The sequence below is a fragment of the Dipodomys spectabilis genome, unplaced genomic scaffold (genome assembly GCF_019054845.1).
Source record: "Dipodomys spectabilis isolate Male_0828 unplaced genomic scaffold, ASM1905484v1 ptg000192l, whole genome shotgun sequence".
NCBI lineage: Eukaryota > Metazoa > Chordata > Mammalia > Rodentia > Heteromyidae > Dipodomys > Dipodomys spectabilis.
In genome coordinates this window covers 1397877-1405267 of record NW_024870869.1, presented here as the reverse complement: position 1 = coordinate 1405267, position 7391 = coordinate 1397877, and the positions used below count along the sequence as shown (strand labels likewise).

Genomic DNA, 7391 nt, shown 5'->3' with positions numbered 1-7391 from the left:
AGGAGCTGGTAATTTATGTGTTCATTGTTGTGGAATATCATGAACATTTGCATTTCCTTTCTAATCTCTTCCATGACCCACTGGTGATTCAACAGTGTGTTGTTCAGCCTCCATGTGTTAGAGGACTTTCTTTGGTGGCTTTTGGTGTTAAGTTTTAATTTTATTCCCTTGGAGCCTGTTTCTTGGCCTTTATTGTGGTTTAGTTGGTTTTCTATGTGTAGGACATCTTCAAGTATCTTTTGTAAGTCTTGTTTGGTGGTTCTAAAAGCTTCTTGTATCTGAATAGGCCTATCTTTTTGCATGTTTGGGAAGTTCTCTGCTATGATTCTGTGAAATAAATTTCCTAAACCATTAACTTCTGTCTCTAGGTGCTCCTCTACACCCATTATCCTCAGATTAGGCCTTCTGATGGTGCTTTCGAAATGTTGAATAGATCTATCATATTTCTTGGATTTGTCTTGGATAGTTATACATTCTTTATTTATAATATCTAGGCTGTCTTCAATGCCCAAGATTCGATCTTCTGCATGGTCTAACCAACTGTCAAGACTTTCTACTTTGTTTTTATTTCTTTTCCTTCTAATTGTTTGGCGTTGATGGCTTCAAATTGTTCGTTGGAATTTTGTTTTAGGTCTTGTATAAACTTTACTTCCTTAATTTGGTGGTCAGTGTTTCTTCTCAAATCACTTACTTGATTCGTTATGGTTTCCTTGGGCTCCCATTACTTTTCTTGCGCTCTATTGAGCATTCCCTTTGTGGTCTCCCTGAATTCATTCAGCTGTCTGTTCATGGATTCCATGAATGCCTTTATTGATCTTGCTGTATTCTCATCCCTCTCTTGCAATTCCTGTATTACTCTTTGAACAGCTTCCTCACGATCATGCAATTCCTGTCTTTCTCTTTGACTGATCTCAGCCTTCTCATGCGATTTCTGTATTTCTCTTTGACTGTTCTCAACCTGCTCGTGTGCAATTCCTATATTAATCTTTGAGTAGCTTCCTCATGCTCACAAGATTCCTGTATTAATCTTTGCTTTGCCCCCTCTCACTCTCTATCATGCTCACAATGAGTCCTTTACAAGTTTTCAATGTATTCATTCACCATGTATACCAGTAGTGCTTGTAGAGCTTTTTGGGAACTCTCTTCTGGATTATTCATTAAGTATTCTGTCACCTGATTATCATGAGTCGGAATTCATATACCTGAGTTGGAGCTAACTGTTCAGCCCTGTGGAGGTCAGTATCTTAGATGGAGATCTCTGGTAGTGGGGGATGGGTGGCCTTCCCTCCTCTGCTCCCTGAGAAGGAGTGAGGATATCAGGATTCTACTCATGACAGAGTGTTGTTTCCTGCGTCGTCTCTGGTCTGTGATCTGCAGGATGAAGATATCTGCTCCTTGTTAGTTCTTGCTGGTGTTGAGTAGAATCCACTCACTGGCCACATCTGGGGCCTTTGTCGTGGACTCTCTCTGTAGGGATGGGGGCTACAGCCAGTGGCGCTGTCCCTACTGCCACCTCAGCTGTGGCTACTGGCAAGTGCTCAGATCTGTTATCTTGCCTGGATTTTCCCTCTTTGGCCAAACTCTCTGTACTGTGATGGCACACTTGGTGTGACTCTCTAGCCTAGGACTGTTCACTGGAACATTAAAACTGCTTTCTATGTAAGAGCTTGTTTACCCTCCAGCTTCTCCTCCTCCATCTTTCCCCAAATCCTCATGATTTTTTTTGACCAGAAAAAAATAGCTTTATTTGGACTGAGAATTGGAAAATGAGAGTAGGACCTGAGCTAAGGAGTAGAGATTACATTTCCAGAAAGCTCATCAACCAATGGACTCTTGCTTTGAATCAAGGCAGCCTTGCAGTTAATGAAATCATTAAGAGGCCTACTGGGAATATATCTAGCTCTAAATGATCCTAGTATGCTACCTTTATAAAAAAAATACAGGTTTTTTTTTATCATAATGAAATTTCCACCAACCACACGTATTACAAACGGAAATGGAAGGAAAAAAATCACATTTTACAGAATTTAAACTTGTCTTCAGCATTTAGCTCAGAGGTTCACCATCTTCAAGAAACTGCTCCTCTGTTAAAGTCTTCAGCTCTTGATATTGGAGGCATGGCTCAATTGGTAGAGTGCCAGCCAATGAGTAAAAGCATTAGGTACTGAGCTGGAGTCCCAGTCTCGAACCAAAAAAAAAAGAAAAAGAAAACAAAAAATCAATCAACCAGGAAGGAGATGGTCTTTACTAGCCCACAGAAATACTTTATCCATTTCCCTAGCCAGTCAGGGCTGAACAGCAGGGTAAGGCTCAGATGAGGGTGGGGTGGGGATCAGAGCGCTAATTTCCCCCTAGTACAACACCACAGCAGAAGCTTGATGAGAGCAAAACTGGTGAGACTTGAGGGGAGGGTCCAGGCCCTGAATTCAGTCAGAGTCTCTGCTGGAAGAGAAGGAGGAAAAGGAGGAATGCTTGCCATGCTTGTGGTGTTTGTGCATCTTTTTATGTGTTTTCTTCATTTTCTTCAGTGTTTTCTTGTTCATTGGGGCTCGTGGGCCTATGCCAGGAGCCAGGGGATTCACAGGACACATGCCAGGTGCAGGTGGTGGGCATGGGGTGGGTAAGGACCTGAGGGTTGGTATCCTGGATACTGTGGCTGTGGCACAGGGTAAGAGGGCCCACATGGAGGGAAAGCTGGGTTCCCCTGGGGAGGTCCTGGAGGAAAGGGACACCCGGGAACAGGACCAGGAGGAATGGCCGGATTTACAGGTTGTGGGCACAAAGGAGGTGGACACCCAGGATTGGAACCTCCAGGGCACCCCATGTAAGGGATACTTGCATTTTGCACCGGCTGCGCTGCATTGTGATGCCACATGTTCAGGTGTTTTCCTAAGCCTTTCCTCCGGCGCCTGGATTAGACCTGTCCTCCAGAGCCTTTTCCACCTCATGATTTTTTATGAATGGTTTTTTAGTGAAAAATGTTTTTGGTGTTTATGTTTTGGTTTGGCATAAAATGAGCCTACTATTGTCTTAATTTAATAAAAAAAAAAATCTCTGATTCTCTGACAGCATAAATTTTGTGGGTAATGGTTAAGACTAGTTTGCCTTTCTGAAAAAAAATATCACCACCCAAAAAAGAGGAACAAAAGGAAAATAAATATGACAGGAAACATAAATGTTAATGGACTAGTAGTCTGCCGGTTTGCTTTAACTTTTAATCAAAAATTAAAGTAATACTTGATAATGTTTTATTAACATATTTAAATTTCTTCATTCTTGTCATTTAAGATTCACTTTATAAAGAAATTCAACAGGTGACAATGTTTTTTCATGACTTTTCCAAAGAAATGATCATTTCATCATTATAGTGTATAGCACAATACACCCAAAAAGCTTTTAAGGAAAAAAATTTTCCCATTCTTTGTTTTGCTTCAGTCTGTATTTAAAGCTGCATACCACATCTTACCCACCCTATTGTCTGTCTTCTCATTTGAAATATTTCAATAAGTTTTCTTTCCCTGGTTTGTCAGTCAGAAAATCTTTATAAAACAACATGCTTTCATTCATTGTGCTTTTTAAAGTTTATCTCACAAATGCCAAAACGAAGCACAATCTGAAACATCTGTGGATTTTTCCACCTAGAGTCCAAAGTAATCACTATCCATACTCCTTAGAACCATCTGTTCACTGGCATTAATTGTTCTATCACTTCCATGCTTTAAAACAACAGCATTTGACAATGGCGTACATTTTAATTGGTTTACCACATCTGGTTCGTTTTCAGCAAGGACTGTCTTCACAGAAGATGGTAATAGATGAGGTTTGCAATTATGTATTTTGAAAGGGCTCTAAGTTGTGGATATAGAATATCCATTTCAGTGACTAAATATTTAAATTAAATCCTATAATGTATACTCCTTCAATTTTCTGGCTAAAGTTCTACAATCTAGATATTTTTTAAGGAAATATTATACATGTTTCCTTGGTGACAACGTAATTGGAAGAGTTAAATTTTGCTTTGTTTCTTTTTTTCTTGTGAAAATACTGTACAGAGGGGTTACAATTACATGGGCAAGATAATGAGTACATTTCTTATCAAGCACTGTAGCTTCCTCCTTTGTTTACTCTTCCCATCCCTTCCCATCCTCCCTCCCCTGCTCCTCTACCCAATCCTCATCCCCGCCCCCACCAAAGTTGTAAAGTTCGTTTTTCCATATAACGACTTGTACATCTCATTGTTGGAATGTATCCACTTGTACCCCTATTTAAACATTTCTTTTTTCCCTTCCCCTTCACAAATTTTACCAACCTCAAATACAGTGAAAGCAGGGGTTATACCATGGGAGAGGGACATACAAAGCAACAAAGAAATAATCTTATAAATGTGTTAGAAACAATCACCTAAAAGAAAAAAAAAACATTTGAATACATATATTAGGGTTCATTTCCCTAACATCAACTTATCTGACTTTTTGCATGACTCAGACATATACTAGCTATTGCAATTAAGGGAAACAATGGACCTAAGTTTCTTTGGGCCTGGCTAACTTCGCTTAATACAATTTTTTTCCATGGAAGACTTAAAATTTTCATATATCATTGCCGTCTTAAATGAAGTGAATGTACCTGGGTTTGCATACAGAAGTTTTGGGACAGCATTAAAATTTGAATCTTGAATGGGATTTGATTGAGAATTGTGGCAGGCTTTCATGATATGAGAAGAGAAAGGCCTTACTAATACTTTAATTTGCCACATTGCTATATTAGTTTATTCAAACCCACACATACATACAGATATACAAATATGTAGTATGAAGACGCAGTCAGTCTGCAAGAAAGTATTTTAATAGGAATTCCATAAAATATTTAGTCTGCTGAGATCTGATTGGAATTTATAGAAATATCTATTTGCTTCCCCCCCTGGACAATTCGTTATCACTGGTGAGGATGTTGCCATTTGAATTTAGAATGCCCCAGAAAGACCTATGTGTTAAAGAAAAATGACTTTCCATTTCCTCCCAGACTGTGGAGAATACCTGCATAGTTCTTCTGGAGATTAAGTTCTTCAGAGTGAAACCTCTGAGAACATGCACACTCATCTACTTTCTTTTCTCTTTTAATCATTCTAGATCAAAAACATTTCTTTTTGACATACTCCTCACCTTGACATTGTCTTGTCACAGGCCACCAAAGCAATAAAACCAACTGAACATACACTGAAACCTTCAAACTTATAAATCTGAGTAAGCCTTTCTGCTTAATAAATGGACAATATCACTTATTATGATAGGTTATAAAGACATCACAGAAATCTAGTCTTTCTAACAATGTAGAGTATATAAAAATGCTTCATTATAAAATATCTAACTCCAAGTTATATTTTGTGTTTTTGTTTCTGTAGATCCTAGGGCTTAAACTCACAGCCTGATTGGTGCTTTTGTGTTCAAGGCCAGTGCTCTACATAAAATCTGAACTGGAACTCCATTTCTCCTGGTGGTTAATTGGAAATAAGAATCTCATGAACTTTCCTATACTGGCTGGCCTATTCATATTGCATACTTTATGTAATTCCAATTCTCAGCATTATATAGATGTTCCAACTACAATATAAAAAAAACTTAAAATGTACTAAAGATATTTGTAAAGTATAAAATGAGGAAAGAATTTTCATCCTTTACAAATCTATGCAAAATCTATGCTAAACTATTGATATTTTACTTTACCTTTCCTGAAACCAGTTTGATATAGTTTAATACTTGTCACACCAACTTTCTCTCTATATTCTACTGGATATATACTTTTTCACGTGTGTTTGTATACGTATACATATATGTATCTATCTGTGTATGTTCCAATGTGCATCATCGGACTTGAAACTGCTTTCTTTTGCTGTTCAGCAATGAACCTTGTCGGCTCATTCTGTGACAATATCAGTGCTCATTCTCATTATTCCTTTATTTACCAAATCATCAGCCTTCTAAAATCAGCGTCATTTCTTGGGTAAGGTTACCAAACAGCCCAACCAATATTCACTCAGAGGGTTTTAATAAAGCAATTTTTAAGGAAGAATATAACATGAAGTGACAACTACAGAAATTCCGCAGAGACCTGACATCTTTCACATTTCTCTCTTCCTTCTCTTCTCATACTTCAGAAAGTATTGACTAACACTATAAATATACTGCAAATGTAAGTTAAGGATCAGTGTTTTTTTTTTTCCTAACCTGCAGCCTTCTTTTCCATGATTTGACATAAACTTTTGGGAGATTTTTTGGATTGTGATGGGATTCCACCCAAAACAAAGCCATGTATAGCAAGAAAGTCAATGTTTTCAACTCAGAGTATTAAACAAAAGAGGGAGAAAATTAAGGTTAGCTATATATGTTAAGCACAAATATAGGCAATATAAAGATATCTTGAAATTGTATACTTTTACTGGATAAAGTGACTCAAACCTGTAATAGTATCTACTTAGAAAACAGAGATTAGAGAATTTCAGTTCCAGGCAAGCCCAGACAAAAAAAAAAAGAAGTTTCAGGAAACTCGAACCATTTGCTGGGTGCAATGTATTTTGATTGTGTTAGGATGACCACAGTCCAAGCAGGCCCAGGCATTGTGATGCTACCTCAAAATAAGCAATCAAATTACAATCTGCAGGTATGGCAGTAGTAGAGGTGCCAAAGTTGTGAAGTTCCTTTCACCGTTGCAATGGGTCTACCTGTATCCCTATTTAAACATTTTTCCCTTCCCCTCCACAAATTATGCCAACATCAAAAATATGTGCTTGTGTAAGAAATGCATGATTCTAAAATTTCATGAAAATTCTTTTGAACTTACTTTTTTGTGGAATTGTCTAGTTTAAGAAAATCAATTACACTTTCTATATAAAAAATGTTCTGTGCTTAATCCGGCAGCCCATACACTAACATCGGTATGATACAAAAAAGATTAGCATGGCCCATACACATGGATGACTTTCAAATTCGTGAAGCAGTCCATATTTTTACAACAACAAATGCTGAAGGGGATGGGGCCACAAGGGAACCCTACTGCATTCTTGGTGGGAGTGTAAACTTCTTCAACCACTTTGGAAAGAAGTATGGAGTTTCCTGAAACGACTCCACATAAAGCTCCCCTATGACCCAGCAATCCCACTTTTGTTCATTTACCCAAAGGATCACAAACAAGACCATACTAAAACTACCAGCACAACTATGTTTATTGCAGCATTATTTACCATAGCTAAGATATGGAACCAACCCAGATGCTCCTCAGTAGATGAATGGATCAAGAAAATGTGGTATTTATATATACAATTGCATTCTATACCTCCATCAGAAAGAATGACATTGCCCAATTTGTTAGGAAATGGAAAGATTTGGAAAAAAATT

General features: G+C 37.9%; 1 non-coding gene and 1 pseudogene across 1 annotated transcript; one reads left to right on the top strand and one right to left on the bottom strand.

Annotated features, from left to right (window-relative positions):
* Nucleotides 1-2426: 2426 nt before the first annotated feature.
* On the bottom strand, nucleotides 2427-2875 carry LOC122121647 (annotated as a pseudogene).
* Nucleotides 2876-6898: 4023 nt separating this feature from the next.
* On the top strand, nucleotides 6899-7005 carry LOC122121657. The gene has a single exon (XR_006150000.1). It is a non-coding gene; the product is annotated as a U6 spliceosomal RNA (small nuclear RNA).
* The last annotated feature ends 386 nt before the right edge of the window (nucleotides 7006-7391 follow it).